The sequence below is a fragment of the Bombus terrestris genome, chromosome 4, assembly GCF_910591885.1.
Source record: "Bombus terrestris chromosome 4, iyBomTerr1.2, whole genome shotgun sequence".
In the NCBI taxonomy this organism is placed as follows: Eukaryota; Metazoa; Arthropoda; class Insecta; order Hymenoptera; family Apidae; genus Bombus; species Bombus terrestris.
Window position 1 is genome coordinate 3,561,205 of NC_063272.1, and position 13,320 is coordinate 3,574,524.

The window sequence follows — 13,320 nt, forward strand, 5'->3', positions numbered from 1 at the left end:
CGAGGTAATGAATATTAATTCGTGGCCGTTGCACCCCCTTACATCCCCAGAAACCAGGGCTGTATCTCCTTTCGAAGGCGAGCCAGCCGAGCTTTTCTTTCCCTGCTCCTTTGAACTTTCTACCATCCCCTTCTCTTCTCTACTCTTCCTGCTGCCTCCTCCATATGCTAATTTAGATTGCAACGGTGTTTTACTGTACAAGAACTTTCAATATCCCGTTTGCAAATGCACAGAACCAGTAGAAAAATTATTGAATTAATGAAATTATCAGTGATTACAAGTGAGAAATTGGTGGTATAAATAGGACAAAAGTTATTTTAGATGGAAAAATAAATTGGAAAGAAAATACTGAAACATTTTTTTGCTCACCTCCTCGCGATCCCACCGGCATTTAATATTTAATCCTAATAGATTCATAGTTAATAAATTATTTTCAAAAACGTTTTAGAATTTGAATGTACTTTTACATTTTACCAATATACATTTTATCATATAACAAATTTATATTGTATTAACAAAAATATATTGTATATATTAAAATATATATTAAAACACAGAAACATATTCACTGAAATATATAAAATGAATCCAATTATATAATATAATATAATATAATATAATATAGATAAAATTAATAATACTATTACCACAAAGAACTATGAGAGTATTTTCATTTGGAGGCGTTATTTCAGGACTACAATTAAAGTGGAAAATTATTATGTAATTATACACCAACTGTATCAATGCTAGAAGTAGTTTCTACTACTACCTTTACGTCCAAGTTTAAATTCATAAAAGGAAGGCATTCGAATTTAATTGTTATGTATAGTTTCATTTGATACTCATTCTGTTACTTTCTAATATTACTTCGAGAGAAGAAAATTGATAAAATATCATATTATAAAAGAATTGGCGAAATCCTGAACGTAATTTACATCGCATTTAAAAAATTACATTCAAACCATTCTTTTAATAGAAATCCGCTTCAAAACGGTTAAACATAAAATTATTTAATTATTAAAAATTCTACCAGGAAATAAATTCAATAAACAGACACATAGAAATCTATTTTAAAAATATATATATATATACCATATATACCATATATACCTACATATACCATAATTGTAATTGAGAGATTAATTTCTAACTTCGATATATATGTTTTAATAACACTATAAATTTTCGTATTAATCTACAATAAAATTATGAATATTGTATATTTTATTAAATGAACTATTAAATTCTATAATTTTAGTGCGGAATATTTTTTGGAAATTTATATCTTTAGAGAAATGGTGAAGAGGAGTCAGAAAGTGAAATTATACATGATACTTGATAGAATAATTATAGGTTACTTTGTAATTTACGAATAGAAGGATTGGAAATAACGAACTGTTTGTAGAAGCAATTTTAATTAATAACTTTTTGGAGGTAAACTTCTAGTCTGAAATTTTGTTGATGTTCATCAAGACGTATAGAGTTTGAATTACAACTTAAGAGTTCAAAAATACTTGTAACGCTTGCAATTAATTTCTTATTTCTTCTTTTTTTAAATTTAATCTTAAATTAAAGATTCTGAAAATGAAGATTGCTCTCCATAAAGGCTTCTTTCATGCAAAAAATATCTTCTTTAACATTCTCGATACTTTTCTCTTTATAAAGAAGGGCTTAAAATTCCATATCCCTAATTCAAGGGATTCAAGGGATATTTCCACTTGCTTATAGGTATATAAACTGAACTAGATAAAAAAAAGATAAATAGTAAACATAGATAACGATGAGAAAGTAAAAATTCAAACAAGTTATTTTTACTATTAACGTATATTCTCATTCATAAGTATTGCGATACCTCCTGCAATATCATACAAAATGTAATGATTCAGACTACTAGGGAAAAATAGAAATAAAACTTTCCATAATAAAATTAGTTGGATTTAGCATTAACCACCTGCTTATTTATACGCTCATCTCTATAAAGATAAAACAAATAATTATACAACAATGAAAAACGGAATAATTGGACACTGAAATTATTCAATGAATTACAAGCTACAAGTACATGCATACATCGTTTAATTAAGAGGATCAACGTTTCATCTAATCTGCAAATAATTATTATTTCACCTGAAAACATTTGTTTATGTCTTCCTATTTAACCGTTCTAGTCACTTGATTATAAATCTGTAACTTGCCAACTCTTGTACAATTTTTTAAACTTAAATAGTTATTAAATTTCACTCAATTTTAATAAATATTCCGGTTCCCGTCAAGTGACATTACGCGGCACACAAGCCCTGTACCGAAGAGGTTGAACAAAACCTGAAGGCCTACTACTTGTGTAATGTGCAGTGTTACCAAATATAGATTCAAGTATTCTAAAATTAGCTCCTAAAAATACATTATCCAACTAAATTCACCTTTACTCAGCCTCCTCTCTTTAAATTTCTCAATCCATCTTAAATCTCCTTCAAAATCAAAACATAAAACAACAAAAAATAACTAAAAATCAATCACAAGACAAAAGATTCTAAAAGAGAAACTACACGTGAATAATGAAATATGAAGAAGAAAATGAAGAGAAAGGAGATGAAATCAAATATCGGTTGGAAACAGATGAGAAAGGTCGTTCGGAGGAAGCGTAGCGTCGGAAACGAAATCAAAGACAACACGAAGCGAAAAGGAGGATGGAGACGGAGAGAAATAGCAGCCTTACGCAAACTATGCGCTTACTCGAAAGATCGTTTCAAGGTTTACGGAAGGCGTATAATCCCGTTTATCGTGCTCGTAAATCCGGAGATATACACTCCTTGGTTTTCGCCCTTCCTTCAACCAGTCTCTCTCTCTCTTTCTCTCTCTCCCTCCCCCCTCCGCCCCCTCCCCCCACTCTCTCTATCTATCTATCTATCTCTCTTTCGGCTACCCTTCTCGCTAGTGAAACCCGGCCGTTTGCCTTTAATCCCTTTTCATTTTACGATCATCTTTTACGAGCCGTCTAGCTCGATCGCGAACAACCATCCGCAGCTTTTGGAAACAAGCGGGCCAACCTCGCAAAGGGACGCCATTTATTTTGAAAGAGTTTATTTTCAGGGAAATTTTGATATTTTTGAAGATAGAAGGGAAAGAAGTGAGAAAATGAAGGCGTAGAATGTTGGAAACTATGTTTCTGACGTAAAAATAAAAAAATGTTTAGATATTAAGATACGAAGATCAGTTGGATACAAAATGATAAGTACAGTGCAGATATCTCTGCAAATACATGTTTTTACGAATATATTTAAAAAAGGGATCAAAAATTTGTTTTACCTAGATATTAAATACTATAACAAATACTAAGTGCACTTTGGATACTTTATATACTTTTACGTATTATATTATATTATATTCTTCGAATTTTCGAACGCTTAAAGTTTTCGCAAATGTAGAAAAATCCGCAGCCTCTTAACGAGTTATTGTTTATTGCTTTAATATACAAATTAATATACAATTGATAATGTATGATATTAATTTATCGGTAAAATATAGTAGTATAGCTCGATGTAACATAGTTGGGGTTAAGTAGAAAAAAGAACAAGATTCTAGATTAAAGTCTTTCGAAAATAAGTGATAAATCCACAAAGCTGTGTAACGATCAAGGATCTAAAACTATTATAACAATTGATATTTTTATAAATTATTTACTTAAAAAAAGAAAATGTTAATATTGTTTATAATGTTTTTTTCAAATTCATAATTTATATTAAATATTTATAATGAATTAAAGTTTTATTGAAAATAACAAATGTCATAAAATTTTAGAATGAATTTACAAATACTTTAGGTAGGATTTATATTGAAATCCGTAAGCAAAAAGAGGATAACAGAGAGCAACTTGACAGTTTAATACATTACAAAAAAATCACATCCACATCACGCACGATTTGCTGCAAAAAATTGATTTTAACGTTTAAACTATCCTTCATATATACAAACCGTTTTCTCTTTTTATTTAACAAACGCGCAAAGAAAAAAAGAGAAAACAAAGGGAAAAAAGATAGAGATAAAAAAAATAGAGGAAAATGAATGAACAGAGAGTGCAACGCGTGTTCGTTCGGCGAGTTTGGAAACTTCCCGTGAACGAATCTCGTTTCCTGTGTCCTCCATAAAATCACCGCAATCGAATAAAATCGCCCGCGTATATACTACCACTCATAAGTATATTTTGGCCAATCTGTAGTAACGTGTAAATTTTACCAAAATGTTTAAAAAACACATATTTAAAAAACACGACAGAATATAATGCAAACACGATGTGCTTACATATAACATGACAAAACCATATACACACTTAAGGTTTTGGATCTATAACTTTAAATTTATGAAACAAGTTGTGCAACCAAAATTGTATTTATTAAATGGCTTCATAATGAACATAAAATAACGAAAATATAGTTCAGAAGTTCAAAGATATTATTTACTAGATTGTTTGAAAAATTCATTTTTGGCAGTGAATATATTTTACATTGTATTTTTTGTATTATCTTTCTTTAAATTGCAAGAGAATTATATATCATGAATTTCTGCAAACTATTTAAACGCTAAGTTTGAAAACAAATACTTACTGTGCCTGACTCGAGGAGCTAAATGTCATATTTAATTATAAATTTTATGAAAACGGCAACAATACCTGTATTATAACGAATTTAAATGTTATAATAAGATATAGAATTTATTAGTGATTCTTAAAGGATTCTCAAGCGACGAAATGTGTACAAGTTTTGACAAATACAAACGGCTACTGGTTTGTAAAAATGAATCATTGTGTTACAATACATACTCTATTATACATCACTGAGACGATAATAAACAACAAAATCATTCGCTAATTTAAATTCGATTTGTTCATAATTTTGTAACTGAAACCCTGTCAAAAATAAGAAAGCACCGAATATTTTTCAGAATTATTATACGTCACAAAAATTACGCAGAACAAGAGAAATATATATGCCATATTCCATAGAAAGTACGTGTTATCATGTACAGGCCGAATTTATTTGCAAACATTTTATTTAAATACTGCTCGTCGTTTAAATAAACGTCGCGTTGCTGAAATATACATCGTAAATGTATTGTGCTTGATTAAATGTTAAATAATCGCGCAGGCTCATCTTTTGCCATGGTTTCAAATCGTATTCCTCGCGTTATCAGGCTTTTCACCTATTTTTCTTTCTTTTCGATAATTTAAAAATCGTCCAATTAGCGATTTGGTTTATTTTTGGTTATCGTATCGCAGTTAAATTTAAAGATAGACGATTAAAGATAAGAGTTGCGAAAATATAATGTAGGAGCAGGTTTTTGTACGTACATTTACGTTTGTAGTGTGAAAATTAATTTAAAGTGTCGAAGAAACGATTAACCGATCAGAATTTTTAAATGTATTCATACAAAATTATTATTCGATACATGTACACATATTTCATTACCATTAATATTTAATATCGATTTAATATCGATTTTCTAGAAAACAAAGCCTGGTTTGAACAAATTTCATATTTGACCTTTATATCTTTAATTTCATATATTTGTATTTGATTAATCTTTTTATGGATAATCATACTTTGCTCTATATTATTGCATCTTTACTACTAATTATTTTTATGTACTATAAATATCTTCATTAACATTGTTTGAATAAATTAATAATTATGTTCCTATCAGGAATCATTTCACAGATGAACTTTCTATAAATAATAAAAAATTGTTCATACTCAATAGTAATAAACTAAAAATTATTATAATCTCAATATAGGTCTCACTTTCACCAAATTCAATCATTATTTAAAAATTTTAAAGGATTTAAAAGATATCCACATATACGTACCATACTGTGACTAGAATGTATAATAATTACAATTACATATTCCAAAATGTAATTGTGCTTCTTCTGTATTTAATTTTGATTTAGAGCAAACGATTACCCAATCCATCTTGAAATACAGACACCGTTTGAAAAAAAGGGACCAAAGTGGCAAGCGTGTATTGGCGTGAATCGGTGTACGAAGTTTTATAGGGTTGTACGTGAGAAAAGCGTGCAGATTCAACGACAAGCGAACGTGTCTGGTCTCGCGTCAGCAAGCTTTACCGAGAGAAAATTTATTTTCCGGTTACAGCCACAACTTATCCTGACGCCTTTACCTTTCCACGGCCCCCCATTCAATCTCTGATCGTCTGTGGGATGGCGGCGCCATTTTGAAACCTGCCGCTTTTCCGTCGATTAAACCGTCTACGGTTTCTCTACGCTGAAATAAGAGTTCCATAGACGTACAGTGAAAAAAATTTCAACATTTATACAGATATTTCATGAAAATACAAGGTCTGCCCGAATAACATGTACAAAAGGGCATGAGGTAACTTCTTACAGGAAAATGAGAAAAGCATAGGAAAACTATTTTTCGTCGGAGACTTAATTTTCGAGACAATCTAGTTAACGGATTTGTCATTGAATTTTGCTAATTACCAACTGGATATGAGTAAACAATCAGCAGAAAGTTATTCTGCATATGAAAATAAATCACAATGTGGAGTAAAATTTTTCCATTTAAAGTTTATACTTCATGTCCAAAAAAATATTTAGTTTGAACATATTTAGTTAAGAATTAGCCTGGTACAGATGTATGATAAATCTTTTTATTTATTTTTCTCAGAAATATCTTGTAAAAAAATTGTATTTTATATTTTTAACTTATTTTCGCACGAAGCTCCTATAGAAGAACCTCCTATTTACTATTTACTCCTGGTCAGTCTGAAATCAATCATGTTCAAATATACTCGATAGAGTTTCGAATTTGATTTTCTCTAGAACGAAACATCGTGTGAAAAAATTTGACTCCATTTTTTCTTCTCATTTTTTCATAAGTAATCGCCTTATGTTTGCTCGTATGAATGTGAAACATTTTGAAATTCCATTAACATTGCAATGATTTGTTAATTTTTAAAAATCTGTTTACACAAGCATGTTCGCCGTTCAAAGCACAAAATTCGTCCATTGACACAATTCCTCTATTTCTGATAGTTTTCTAGGATGTATCCGAAAACATGTATTTTCAATTCCACCTTTAAGGCCTGCGTTTACTCCCTAAATGTGGATGATTGCCATACAGAAAGATATGATTCGGACATTTTTGGCTGCACTGTGAATTTGCAAGGGTTCGTCAAAATCGGCATTTTATTATTGCCTTTATGGGATAATTGTTCTTGCAAATCTTTCAACTATGTTTCGTAAAGATCAATAACAATAAGACTATATCATATTCAATGAATGCAACAAATGAACATTTCAGACAGAATGAACATTTCAACTACGATACAGAGTTTCTTGGAAAAACAACTTCTTCAACAATTCCAATATTCCAGTTACGATTCAAAATTTATCGGATATCTCAAGTTCGCCATTGTTTCACTGAAAAAAGTAAAAATATGATTTATTAGCGAAGTTTCGATGTCTTCTTCTGAATTAATTTTAATATCTAACTAAGAGCACTATTTCATTATTTGATAGAAATGCATAATAAAAACGCTACGAACTTCTTATTATTTACCTTAATCCCATCATTAATACCTAACAACTTTCCGCCTTAAAATTCAATTATAAATAATTGTTTTAAATGAAAAAAAAGATAACGAATATCTTAAATTTTCTAAACAAAAAAAAAACATTTTCAGCATCGGTCGAAAAGGGTTTTTACAATATCTTGATAGCAATAATTAGGCTGTGGATGTTATGCAATTTCACATTTTTATGTCAACATGATTGAAGAAAGGAATGTTATTTATTCCATCCACCGCATATTAGAATTATTATTTAACTTTGCAGGTTATCCATTGTTACTCAAAGTAATGTTGTTTATTTTTTTTATTTAACTCTTTTTTTATATAATTTTGCATGCATCTTTGCATTTTTAAATTGCCAATAAATGCATAAATATACGCACTCAAGAAATGTGTTCTTATTTTACTTTCAAAATAAATCTGTAATATTTCAAAGAATTGGCATAAAGATCTATTGACAATTGAGAAACCGCGTTCTTATATTATTTTTGATTATTCCAAAGAATCACAACATAAAAATCGCCCCATAATCGTATCTCTCTCCCACCACTTATTCCTTTAGCCTTCACCTCTCCTGTATATGAACGCTCACCATACTTGGTGACACAAAACACACAGTCTCAGTTTCACACACGTGATTTCCGGGAAGCGTGGACTCACTGAGTTAGCGGCACAAAAGTATGGGGGATGCTCGAACGAGGGTATCCGTGAAAGGAGGATGAAGCAAGAGAGATACTACCATCGAGCAAAAAGGACACATTCCACGATATAGTACGTGCTATGAACATATGAGTCCATGTGAGCGACAAAGACAGTCACTGAAAAGCGTCGAAGGTTAAAGGGAGACGATCCGGCGCAGAACCGTCGGAAACTAGAGCGAGATAGATAGAAAGACAGAGAGAGTGGTTGTATGTGTCGAGGGCTTACAATCCCCCTTCGCGTCCGTCCTTGGCGTGGATGGGGATTGGGGATGGGCGGAGGGTGGCGAAACTATGCGAAGAATGTGCAATTAGTGAACAGAGCACGAGGCGCGGGTTTTGGGGGACGGGGATGGTCCCGGAAAGGGAGCGAGCAAGGGGTTTCTGGTATGGTGTGCCACGACGCTGGATCCTCCTAGCTCTACTACTACCTCTGTAGAGAGAATACTCCCTGTTTGTGTGTGTGTATGTGTGTGTGTGTGAGAGAGTGTGTAGTGATAGCGATCTAGAGAGAGAGAGGATGATGGTCTCTCTGGTAGTGGCATAGCAGCGAAGAAAATGGAAAGAAAGGAAGATGGATGGAATGGCGGGCAGGGATGATAAGAAGAAGAGAGGACTGGCTATGTGGAGAGTTGGTAGGGGTTTTGCAATGGGGCTTTGAAGAACGGGGTGGGGGTCACCGTGTCAAGATGCGAGAGGATCCTCCTTCTGGCGCAAGGACACTTATCGACTTCTATCTTCTCCTCGCCCTCTCGTCTACGAAAAGACGACGGGTATACACGCCCATCAAACAGGGAGGAGGATGCAGCTTTCGGTGTATCAAACGATTGTGAAGCTTTGTGTTAGTGGCATGGTATTTCTTGCTGAATGGTCTTACCGGATCAGCTGCTTGACGACTCACTTGCGTCGTGTCCGAATACTTTGTTTTGCCGCGAATGCATCGGCCATCATGACAACATCTTGGGTTCTTACTAAAAATACAGTCAGTTGGAAAAGTCTACATATATCACTTACAATAAAATACAAAACATAATAGTAAAACCGTTAGCACTATCTTTCCGTTAGCGCTTTCAATTTCTTATTTCCATTTCTTATTTATACAAAAAAGGCGATAAAATATAAAATGCAATGTTACAAAAGTTACATATATCTGTTATATCTATATATATTTACGTATATAAAAATACACTTAACATTATATCGTAATTAGATCGGTATTCTTAATATACGTGTACATGAATATGGTAATAAAATACACGGATAGTCAGCCTGGTCATGAAATTAGTTAATCAAGTTCACATGTTTTTCGTCTCGTCAATTCGCCGATTTCTGAGAACAAATAAATGTTAAACCACGTTTAAGGCCATTTCATGTTTGACTGTTCAACAGAATGTTTGTGAATTTAGATACACGTACTCATACACGTGTGACAGAAACACATGCCCACCTGTATACGAAAAACTACACAGATTAAAACTTGGATTCGTTTATCAGGCATATACACGTGTATATACACGTGCAATAGGGATGTTTAGAATCCATGATCTACCATATCCTAATCAACATGCAACCGTTCTACAAATTCAACACTCACCACCTTTCGCATGAATTGCGTCATTAGATCAAACTTCGCAGCGGAGGAAAAGCTTTTTTGAAGTATTTAAAGAGGCGCGGCCGCGGCCGCGGGCGGTGTGAAAGGAGCTTGAAGGCCGGTTTTCGAGTATCCCTCGACTCAATCGGATTGCTCGACGATTACTAATTGACTAAACGAGCTTAAACGCACTTGGACGGGTTGGAGGAGCGCTGGCATAGAACCACTGTTTGCAGAACATCGATTAACGACGGTACTCGGTGGTGAAGTCCGGAATAGCCCGGAGGACCACTGCAACGCTGGGATCCTCGACATGTCAAAAGCGATCCCTTCCGTCAACGGAAGGCCAAGCACCAAGATCACTGATCCGTGTGCCTTTAACCAGGGACCAACACAGCGTAACACTGGCTATGCACTTGGCGGTTCTCTTCGAGAGGGACGGCTAATTGAAAGTGGATTGCCAAGAATGCTCGCTGTAAGCCCTACCTACTAATTAATTATCTCTTTAAGCACACCCTCGACCTACTTATTACTCCGTCAAACTAATTAGCGTTTCAGCGTTAATGTTTTGCCTGGTCGACGCGACGGTCGCGACGATCATGGAAGTCGTTCAGTTATCGAAGGTTAAGAGAGTACATGTACTCGTCTAAAACTGACATTTTTGAGTGGTTCTTGGGTAATTATTAACGATGGGATTAAGTTCAATATGTATTAGATCATTAGCAATGCTCGCAGATACTTATTATTATATATTTCTGTCAAATAATAGGGTGTTGGAACGAATATTGCTCTTAGCTGAATATTAAAAAAAATTGCAGAATACGAAAGCCATTTTTGGCTATTTTTTGGCTAATTCTTGACGATGGGCTTAAGTTATGCTTTAGGTTGTTCAAATAGTTCGTAGTTTATTTACTATTGTAAAAGTTTCTATCAAACGATGCAATACCCGGACAAATTATTTGAATACCGAAGAAAATTAAGAAGAAACATCCAAAATTCGTTAGTAGAACAATCTTTTTTTAGAAAAATGTAGAACCTACTAAAAAAAGGCTTTATTGGATAATAAGGATATGTGCCAATACTTCTTGTAGCCATTGTTCATTTAAATATTTAATTACATTTGCATATTTTTAATAGAGAAAGTTTTACTTTTCTATTTCTACGCTCCAACTATTCAAATACTTTTGTCTCTCACTACATATGAATTACTTCTCTTTCAACAGTTCCGTAAAAAACAAAAATCTATTATAAACGCTTTTCTATTTCGGTTTCTCATACCACAGCTTTGATAAATCTTGTCGTTCATCCTATTCTATTTGTTCACGTGTTGTTATCAGACAATCTACATAGGTGCCTGTTCCACCTCTTTATCTCTTTCGAAAAATGCGTTTCACTGATTGTTGCGAAAATATAATACACTTAACGCGTAGTAAAACTCAAGGCTAAGTACTATATTCCTTAGACGGGTTGGTAGCGAATAGATGGAGAACGAGCAGAATCCCGATTCTCGTTGTTTTACTCATTTTTTATCTGCATCTTTCGTTTTTCCTCTTTGGTTAATTCAGTAATTAATCGCAGTTAAGATATACTTCTCGTATCAAGTCCCAGCTATTATTGTGTTCCGGAGGAAAAAGCGAGAATTCCAATGAAAATAGATGATTCGCAATTGTGTTGTTTTGGAGTACAATTCGCAGACATGAAATGTCTTCATGGGTTTTGCATATGTACGTATATAGTCGTTTACGAAATTATTCGAACATTTACCATAGAGAAATTTTATGAATGTATTATATGCGTTATACGAAACTTTCTGAAATTTCATTAGTAATAGCAAGATACGGCTATCTCGATTATAATATTAAAATTTGAAACCAATCCGAAAATGTATGCAGAAGGTACAAAACTTTGATTACAAATATACACTTATAATTGATGAAAAATTAGTAACTAGCACTTTTATACATACCATTAGTGCTAAAAATGTGACTTATTAGCATAATGAATAACTGACTGTGTAAGTTAGTGATCCTTACGAGATGTATATTTCCAACAAATATCTTGTAACTTGTATATACATTTTCAAATCCGTTTCAAACTGCACGAATATAATCAGGATAGTCGTACTCTAACGAAATTTCAAAATATTTTTTATAATCAAAATATGCATAGAAAGCCTTTAAGAATGTTCGAATATTTTTTGCGGGCTATTGTAGTTTTTGTTGTTTCATCTATTATAGGGTTTATGGTTATAAGTTATAAATTTTGATTACTATTTGAGAAATTATTCAACAGGCAAATAATGCTGTAATAATATTTTGCTTTTAGTTAAATCATGAAGTAACATGAAAGTCAAAAAATTAAGAAATTTTCTCATAATTAGCATTAATATTAATTTCGTTATTTTCTTCACCTCTGTCATTCAATCTACTTTGTCAAAAGTTTTTCATGTACATAGTAGTCTATATATAGTAAATCCTAACATTTATTATTGCTACATTTTTTTAAAGGTAGTTGAAATTTATAGGCTGTTCCATAAAAACTAACTATTGCTTCTAATTATTAACCCATACCAAATACAATGAAGAATGTACCAACTGTCAAAAACACTGTGAGATCTTTAAACAATCTAGTAAATAAATAAGGAAAATTGACAAATTGAGTTTCGATCGTGAGATGTCTCTTTTCGAAGTACTGTGGAACGTTTATACAAAGCGTTTACACATACGGGCGTAACGAGTCTTCTTGCAATAAACTGTACTTTGCACGCTGTTCCCGGCGGATTTCTGCGAGAGCCAACGGTAGGATAACCAGAGAGGAACAGGGACAGCACTCTCTTCGTGCTCGTTACTTCGAGTTCGCGATCATAATGGCCTTTCTTGTTAAATTGAGCATCAGCCAAGTGATTTACGTTGATTGCTCGTCGCGTCGCGCATCTGCTCCTCTCTCTCTATCTCTGTATATATTTTGTATCTTCTCTTTCACTCTCTGATCGTAACTTTCCCCACTGAAACTGTTCATGGATAGTGTATTGAGTGTGGATCTTGTCGATCTCGTCTACGTCCTACGTCCTGCGACGCCCATTATATTCCATCGAATCGTCCCTTAAAAGATTCTTTGGGAAAAAAGGATTTTTTAAACGTTTTTGTATTGTTGTTGATATCTAAAGCAGATTTAATTTCTTCATGCTCGATGTTGCGTATATCTATGTATGCAACATTGTACTTCAATCCTTAAATTCGCCATTTCTCTACCGGTTTTTTTGTTTTTTTTTTTTCTTTAAGAAATCAATTATGCTAACTAAGGGATATTTATGCACCAATTTTGAAAATTGGGATATATGAGTTTCAATACCTTTTTTGAGTGGAACATGTATGTCCCTGATGTTAAGACAAGTTGAAGAACCTATCTACGACACTATGACCTTGAAATGACCCTGAACCTTGA

The 13,320-nt window shown here is 33.0% G+C and overlaps 1 protein-coding gene and 1 long non-coding RNA gene across 9 annotated transcripts in view; one reads left to right on the forward strand and one right to left on the reverse strand.

Annotated features, from left to right (window-relative positions):
- Nucleotides 1–13,320, forward strand: part of LOC100646289 (protein scalloped) — a 340,073-nt gene that overhangs the window by 283,825 nt on the left and 42,928 nt on the right. The gene's annotated exons all lie outside the window — the stretch shown is intronic.
- LOC125384991 lies at nucleotides 5,797–10,388 on the reverse strand. Its single transcript, XR_007223896.1, has 3 exons — nucleotides 9,880–10,388; nucleotides 9,163–9,256; nucleotides 5,797–7,438 (listed from the first exon to the last, which is right to left on the reverse strand). It is a non-coding gene; the product is annotated as an uncharacterized LOC125384991 (long non-coding RNA).